At 42.2% G+C, this 8,871-nt stretch overlaps 1 pseudogene across 1 annotated transcript; it reads left to right on the forward strand.

Annotated features, from left to right (window-relative positions):
• Positions 1-402: 402 nt before the first annotated feature.
• Positions 403-7,423, forward strand: LOC308037097 (high-affinity choline transporter 1-like; annotated as a pseudogene). Its single transcript has 8 exons — positions 403-460; positions 1,485-1,598; positions 3,144-3,298; positions 3,772-3,920; positions 4,403-4,546; positions 5,536-5,689; positions 6,517-6,734; positions 7,157-7,423. The product of its transcript is annotated as a high-affinity choline transporter 1-like (transcript).
• The last annotated feature ends 1,448 nt before the right edge of the window (positions 7,424-8,871 follow it).

The raw sequence follows: 8,871 nt of genomic DNA on the forward strand, positions 1-8,871 counted from the left end.
CAGCCCAGAAAAATAAGATTGGATATCTTCTGAAACAGGGGAGAAAACTGAAGAATTGCCAGTAGACCCCCCAAGACAGACTCTGCAACCAGTTCTCAAGACTTTTTTTTAAGGCTCTGTTTTGTAGTGTATCTTTCCTTGCAAAGTACAGCAAACTAATACTTAGCAGTTTTTTTACAAGGTGTCATTTTTTTCCTATTTTTTTCTGACTGTGGACTTGATCAAAGAATATTATCATCAAGCCTTTATTCCTCTCTGTCATCTAAACTAAGCAACATAAAATGGTGCTAAATATACCAGGCTTAGTATCTTTGAGTGTGGTTTTTTACATTAACTTTAGCTACTGGAATTTGGGCTTCTTGGAAAAGCAATAAGGACCAGCAGAACAGAAACCCAACTGAAATGGCCATAGTTGGAGGCAGGAATATAGATGTATTTGTTAGACTGTTTACTGCAACAGGTAAGTTTTCTTAAAGGACTTTTAAAAATTCTTCTTAAAACACATGCATTACGTAGATCTAGGGGACGTTTCTTTCAAAGCAGGTGAACTCCTTTAATGTCAGGGCAGATTTTACCTAAGTGTGGCTTTAAAGGAGTATGGTTTCATGAATCATTTTGGGATGGATTCTTCCAAACCTCTTCACACTGAGCAGAACCTAATGTTTATGTAGATTCTTTTAAATTAAAGAGATTAATTTAAGAGTTTAGTTAAGAGTTAAAGAGTTTAATTTAGGAGTGACTGAATACAATACGTTTCATTAAGGAGGGCTGCGGTCTTAATCTTGAACCAGTTTCTGTTATCCAGCAAAACAGAAGAATTTTACTCCTTGAACAATCCAGTACTGTGTGGAATAAATTGCTACTCATGGCGAGCATTGGCTTCTCTCCTAAAGAGAAAATGTTTCCCCACCGACTGCTGCCCTCCGCTTCCCTTTTGTCTCCTTGCTGCCTGGCATCATCTGAAATTTGCTTCTCTGCCTCATTTTTTGTGAAGGCTTCCCCAAGTGGTATTTGCCTGGCTAAGACACTTAAGCCCATGTTGTAAGTTTGTATTCTGACTACAACGTCTGCTTGCATTTTCTTTTCCTAATTTCTGTTTTCTTAGACTGTGTAAGTGACGCTCATGAAGGATGAGCTATCAGTCACAGCAGAATAACAAAGGCAATTCTGTTTGCTCTAGCAAAAGCCTTCCACTGAAAAAAAAAAAATGAAATTGGTCTATTCAAATTGCCTCGGACTGTTTAAACATTGAGCTTTTCTATGCACACACAGATTCTTGAACCTGGGAAATTATTTAGCGTAAGATTCTAAAACTGTTTCATACTCGGCAGCACGTCTCATTATGGGAGAAAGCTTTGTAAGGAAAATAGAAGTGTGATTAAATATTTGTATGAAAAAAATGTTTGCAGGGCCTCAAAGTGTTCTACAAGATTAGTTGAGAATGTGTATCGCAATTCTTACCTTTCCATTTTCCATGTTTACAGCCACCTGGGTTGGAGGAGCGTATATCAACGGCACAGCTGAAATTGTCTACCTGCCTTCAAAAGGACTCTTGTGGGTCCAGGCACCTATGGGATTTGCCTTATCCCTTGTTATTGGTAAATAATTCATGTAATCAGGACAGAAAAGCTTTAAAAAAAATCACAGGAGTATATTAAAATGTGTAACAGCATATAGAGTATATTTTAAAGGTAATTGTATTTCTTCAGATCCAGAATAAGAGTTTGTAATGCTATCCTCTAAACTGAAACATAAGAAATTAGGGTAGCTTGGATCTAGTCTAGAGTTTCACCTGCTTGGAGCAATTTATAGGACAAAAATCTTATTTGAGAACTTTAGAAGCATGTGGCTACATGCATGTTGCTTTATCATTGTCTCTTATTCATAGACTATCGAGAGCATTGATACAATTTAATTTTTTTCCTTCAAAATTTCTGTGTGATGAAATAATACTATCTTGATTTTTTCCACTAAAATGCATTCTCTCAAGTACTGTCATCTCAGGATGAATTTGTAGTGCATCCAGCTTATCCCACTTTCCAGGTGGTCATTATTTTGTTGAAACTAAGCTAAATTACCTACGTTGCCATTTCTAACTCCAAGAATGATCAGACTCATGCTGAAGTTCAATCTTCTTGCCAAGACCAAAGTTTCTTCCAGTCCTCACTGAGTTATACCATAACTCTCTAGGGACACAGGATGATTAAAGCAAGGAGACTTGTGCACACCTTGCACAAGGATTTCTAAAAGAATAATAACCTTTATTCCCAAGTCAGACAAAAGAGTCCAACTGACACGAACATGATTCAGGCTTGGAATTTACTGCCAGCATTTCTTATGTGAGCAATTCTTACTAATGAAATTGGGGAGTGCAGGTCTGATCCTGCAATCTTTACTCAGGTCAGCAGTGCCCAGACAAGCAGTCCTGTTGGCTTCAGGGTTAGGCACAGTACGTATTCTTTGGTTTTAATGAGATGGCTCTACGTCTGAAGTCTAATATTTAGATGAAGGCGGGTGGGACTCAGCTCAATGTACAGATTAAAATAATATAGTTCTGGAAACAGCCAATGAAGCCATCAAAATGAAAATGTAACCAGAAAAGGAACACATATCGACGTGTTGCATCACATGCTCAAGGACAAAAGTTACCCTCTTTTTTAGCCAAACTTGAGTCTTCAATGCCTCATTCTGACTACTGAGGTTTTCCACAGGATGTATTTCAGAAAACTTTGTGTCTCATGTTGGTAGGTCATTGGAGATGGAGAGGAGACTGTATGTGGATGTCATCTGAGCTAAGTTCCTGTTATATCCACATCTTATGGCATCTGAGGTGCCCTAGAGTGTCCTACCTGGCCTCCAGCAGTCACTCCAGAAAGATGTATGTCTGCCAAAAGTGGAGGGTCATAACTGTCAGCTGTAAGCAGATGTCCTCTGTAACCTGGGACCTCTCAGATGGATAATACCCCATATTTAGGCAAGCAAATTGAGGTCCCACTGTCTGGTTAGCTGCATCATTCTCTAAGGTCCATTATGTATGAATTCCACATTCACTGTATGGGTCTGATACCCAAATACCATAGTATTCTTACTTACTGGAATATAATACATGCAAAATTCTATCAAAATGTCTTCACTTCTGATAGGTGGTTTCTTCTTTGTAAATCAAATGAGATCCAAGAATTATGTGATGGTGATGGATCCTCTTCAAGAAACCTATAGGAATGTGATGGGAAGCTTACTCTTATTCCACCGCTGCTAGGAGAGGTGTTCTGGTTTGCAGCTCTCCTGGCACCCCTGGGTAAATACTCACTTTGCCGTTATATTTGTTAAAGGTCATGTGGCACAACTATCAGAGTATAATACAAATTCAGGAATTGTGTTGGACTAATGTCTTCTTTTGTCAGAGGAACACAAGCATTTCTCATTTCTGGAAAACATGGTTTTAGGTTTAAAATAAATGACAGTAGTATATATTAATAATATTATAGCAGAGAGGTCTGGCAATATGACCTAGTACCATCACATTGCCTGTGGAAAAGCAGATGTAAAAAGGCAAAGTGCCTTGATAAAGACCATGCAGCAAGGTGGCAGCAGGAGCAGAAAGGGAATATGGGCCCTCCTGAGTCCTCAGTCTGCCTGCTTTTTGTAGACTGTGTGTGTGCTTCTCATAAAGTGTGGTTTGCTGGCATCAAGGGAATAACATACCCCTGTTTATTCTGTATTCTGCACATATGAAAGCTATCTTAAAATGTGTGACAACTTTGTCTGCAGGAGCAACAACAAGGGTCATCTTGGACATTGGAGGCTCTGTAGCTATCATCGTCTCAGCATATACTGTCATCCTCTACACTCTGCCGGGAGGCCTCTACTCTGTGGCACACACAGATGTCATCCAGATGGTTTTCATAACCCTCAGCCTGGCAAGTCCTGTGCATTTCTTTGTTAACAGTTTCCTAACTAAGGGACAAAATCCTGTTTGTCTTTTCAGTATCTCTCAGGCAAAAAATAACTCTAATAACCCTTCCCCTGCAGTTTTTTTTCAGGAGAATGGTTCTCCTGAAAGGTCTTATGGTCCTTATGCAATTGGCCTTGCTGGGTGAACACGGCTACAGAACCTGTCCAGAACAATCTTGGCTGGAAAGGAAAGAGATCTGTCTACTGAAGGCACCAACTGACTTAAATTACAGATTCATGTTCTTGATGATGCCAAGAAGCAGAAACATGTAGATTTAGAGTCAGGAAAGGGGAGAAAGGAAGACTCATAATCTGGGTTTATTCTCATGTAACTTTACATGTTTATTCTCATGTAACTCTACATCTACCTTTAATTTCAACATCTTAACAGATTCTTCAAGAACATGGATCCTCAGGAAATGGCTAACTATTTTTGTCTCTATCCTAGTGGGTTTGTATCCCCTTTGCCCTGGTGAACTCTGCGACGGAAAGTATTTATTTTACTGCAACTCATATATCTTACCAAGACCCTTGGATTGGGAAAATAGAAAAACAGTATCTTGGAAGGTGGCTGGATGATTTCTTCTACCTGGTATGGAGTATTTCTCGGACAGTTTTTTGGGAGAAGGGATTGTGCGGGGACTTCTTGTCTGGAAAACTTGTGGGTTTTTCCATCCAGGAACCCTATGCTGCACAGTTGGCAGGGGCAGGATGATGTGTAAAACTTTATCTCAGTCACCAAACAGCACATTGAATGGGCCAGGGAGATGCAGGGCTCAGCTATGGGAAGGAAAGGAGCAGTAGGGACACTCCATCCTTTACCCACACGAAGGTATGTACCTCTTGAGTAAGATCATCTAGGCAACTGGTTCCAGCCCTGGCACTAAATGACGCATTTCCTACCTTTTGAGATGCTGGTCTTGCAGCTTCAATAGTGTGCTTTTAACATAATTATGTAAAATTCCCTCTATTTGAAAAAATAATATTAAAATGACACAATTGCAGGTCCTCAGCAAGCATGGTGCCACTGGCTCCACTGCGCAATTCAACTTTCGAGCCAACAAAATAGCTAAGACTGCAGGAGGTGTTATGCTCTCACTAGGTTGGTAGTAGGGGCACACAAGAAGCTTGAGCTTGTTTGGCAAGGACTGAATCTTCAGATTTTATGTGATGAAATCTGTCTGCTAAGAAAGTGAAAATGGTGATTTTATTTTTAATTTTGTATTATACTCTATCTAAGTTTGTGTAGATTTATTTTAAAAGTTCCATTCCTGAAACACTTCTCTTTTCTTTCTTCTGTGCCTGTTTTACTATGTCAAGCAACTTATTTTTAACCTGTTTTACTTCGCTTTCTCAGCATGCCAAACCATTAACCTGTTTTGATCAAAATTTCACATCCATCACGATGAAAACAAAGAAAAACAGACCCTCAGCCATGACAAATATCATCCTCAACAGTTAAAGCTGGGCAAAGTTTATACATTTGAAGTGAGGGGTTATAACAGTAAAGATTATCATTCTTCTGAATGGATGGATGACGCCCTTCAGTAACCAGCAGCCAGTAACATCTGAATGTTTCAGGTGCTTGGCAGCATCCCATGGCAAACCTACTTCCAAAGAGTGCTCTCCACTGCCTTGCTGGGACAGGCAAGGCTCGTCTCCTACCTCTCTGGATTTGGGTGCTTTTTAATGTCCATTCCCTCTGTGCTCATTGTCGCAGTTGCAGCATCAACAGGTAAAACTAAATAGTTTGTCTCTGAGTAATCAACATGTTTTTGTCAAAGAAGTCCTGATTTAGACTTCAAATTACCTAGTTCTGAGTACCTAGAAGCCTTCAGTGCTAGAAGCTTGTGCCAGGAATGTGGAGCCCTCTGAGGTTCAGTGTATGACTACCTAGAGACATTTAAGCAGGTCCAAGACCTGTTTAAAGTTATTTCATCATGGTGAATTGGCATCTTAAGGACCTTGTGGTAAGAAAAGATGACAGCAGACCCTGTAAAATGCTGTATAATCCTATTTTCCAAGAAAACTTATGCCCACTTGTGTTAATGACTTCTGTATGCAAGACCCAGTAATATTACTATAGGTTGTTAATAATGCCCAGGAGAAAACCTGATTGAAGTAATCAAGAAGTACAGCCCCTGCCCAGGAGATCAGTCCTATGTTGGTTTATAGCAAGGGTTAAAGAGCAGCCAGATCACTAAAGGTGAACTCATGAATCCATCTGTCACTAGGGGCACCAGAACAAAACTCCCTGCTCTTCATGACCGAGGTCTAGAAGGTTGACCTTAAAGTGCCTCATTCCAGGAAACACAAGAAGCACAGTTATTTCTGTAGATGCTACTGGGGAAAAGGAAAATATTTGATCTAGTGAGAGCTGCAGCAGCTAAGGGGAATCACAAGAGATCAAAAGAATCCAATAAATGAATCTGAGTCCTAAAATACTGAGTGGGTCCCAGTCCTTAGCCCTGCTGTTACTTGGCCTTGTGGAAAGGCAGTTTCAAAGACAGCAGAAATGTCAGTGAAGGATTTGTTGTGTCTTTTCCTTGTTCTGTTTTATAGACTGGAACCAGACAAGCTTTGGTCTTCCAAGTTCACCTGAGAGAGGGGAATCGGCAACAATACTGCCACTTGTTCTACACCATCTCTGCTCAGTATACATCTCCATTGCTGGGTTGGGAGCCATCGCTGCTGCTGCAATGTCTTCTGCAGACTCAGCTCTTCTCTCCGCTAGCTCCGTGTTTGCTCACAACATCTACAGGAAACTCTTGAGGTAAAAGGTACTTGGTTACAGCATTCAGTATTTTTGGTGTCAGGACAACTGCTTTTGTTTCAAGACCATTTCAAATCCAGTCTGTGTGGTTTGCGATTAGAGGTGCCTGTCCTCATGCTGCTGAACTGAGTTCTGGAGCCAGAGCTTCACACATAGGTTAGAGCTGTTCATGCCCTTGGACGGGGTATAAACACCCACATTTGTGAGCTTTGCTCTTTAAAAATGACTGATAGTGGACTAGTATATTAATGGGAACAACATAAAACCATGCCCCTTAAAATTACACAAGCCACCATGGGTGGCCACTGGTGGCAAAAGCACTGTCTGAAAGCATAAAGGGCTTGGTGGGAACCAGCCCAGGGCAGGGCAGTGCTGCCCCCCTGGCCAGTAAACACTGCGTCTGTAATGTTACAATCTCGTGTTTTACAGGCTACAGAGGTCTTATGGGCCATGAGGACCTCCATGCTGGTGTTTGGGGCAGGGGCTGCTGGTCTGGCTTTTTACTCCAGCTCTGTCTATGACCTCTGGTTCCTCAGCGGGGAGCTAGTGTATGCTCTGCTCTTCCCCCAGCTCTGCTGTGCCCTCTTCGCTCCCAACACCAACACCTACGGCTCGGCTGCTGGCTTCTTGGTTGGGCTCCTCCTGAGGCTGCTGGCAGTCGAGCCTGCCCTCAGCATCCCACCATCTGCTACCTGACCTGCTCCCTGGTGAATGGGACCTACAGTCAGCTCTTCCCCTTTAAAACATTCAACGTGCTTCTCATCTTGGGGACAATCGTTGCTGTTTCCAACCTGGCTGCGGTTTTGTTTGAGCGAAACCTCCTTCCCCACAGGTGGGATGTTTGCAATATCACGGGGGGAGCCAGCACCCTCATTCCCCTGCAACAGATGGAGAAACAGATGGGTTCACCAAAGGTTGCACTGGAAAAGAATCGTGATTAAATGTGGGGACTTGTTTGAAATGTCAAGGTGCCTCCAGCAATTACAGTCTGGCACAAACAGCATTGCTCTTCCCATTGCTTTCACCAGTAATTAATTATTTAAAGTCCTCACAGGGTAATAAAGATGCACTCTGTTCATCCAAGGAGAATGTGTGAGCTCAAAGTCTGCAATGATTAAAGGTGCATGGTGATGGAGCATGATCTTGTGGTGGTGACCATGGGGCACCGTGGGTCTCAGCACTCTTTGCTTCAGGGTGTCCCTGGTACCCCACCCAAAGGCAAGGCTGCAAATCATGCCCCAATGTTTATGGAATTCTCAAGTCACATACTTTTCTCACCACAAAATTAATGTTTAATAGTTTGGGTATCCTTGATTAAAAAAAAAAAAAAAGGAAAAAAAAAGGTGAGCAAACCTGTTCCCACTACAAGAGCTTGAGTTTTAGCATAGTCTTCCCTAGGGAGCACATCAGACCTATAAATACACAGATTACTGCATGCAGTGCAACCACCACAGCAGCCCAGCAGTAATATCAGTTCTGCACCATTCTTTAGAAGGCTTTCCTTGATACCACAAACCTTTTGCATATGCCTCTCCTCAGCCACGGTCTCAGCCCTGCAGCCAGTCTGACATCCCCTCTCATCTGACCTGGCAGGGCAGAAGCACATGAACAAGGTAAAGGAGCAGTCCTCAATTACTGGATAATAAAGTTTTACATAGGCACTATTTACAGAAACTCAACCAGCTGGAAAAATGGAGGTGCCTGAGAGACTCGTCAATGAGTCTTCTTGAAAGCCCCTGGTTAAATCACTCGTGTGAAGGTGTTACCCAGGCAGAGTGGTGGGATGCTGTGGCACACATGCACAAGCTGGTGTGTGAGACCTCAGAGAACTGTGATGACAGAAAGGTGCTGGAAACTGGTACTGAACCTGCCTGTAGGAACACAGAATCCTGAGGGCAAGATCTCAAAAGATTCAACCCACCAAGTCTGTACAGAAAAGCCTCTGATACCTTGTTTGCATAAACTCTCAATGGGTCATAAGAAAAGCAGCCCAGCAAACTGGTGTGTTTGGCCTCCAACCTGAAGTCTGCCAGACCAAGACCGTCCCTCAGTGGGATGTACCATTAAGATGGGAGCTGAAATAAGGATTCAGAAGGATCCTGCAGTGACGGCTCATGGATGGCTGTCATTTTATACTTCCCTAG

The sequence above is a fragment of the Nesoenas mayeri genome (genome assembly GCF_963082525.1).
Source record: "Nesoenas mayeri genome assembly, chromosome: 1".
In the NCBI taxonomy this organism is placed as follows: Eukaryota; Metazoa; Chordata; class Aves; order Columbiformes; family Columbidae; genus Nesoenas; species Nesoenas mayeri.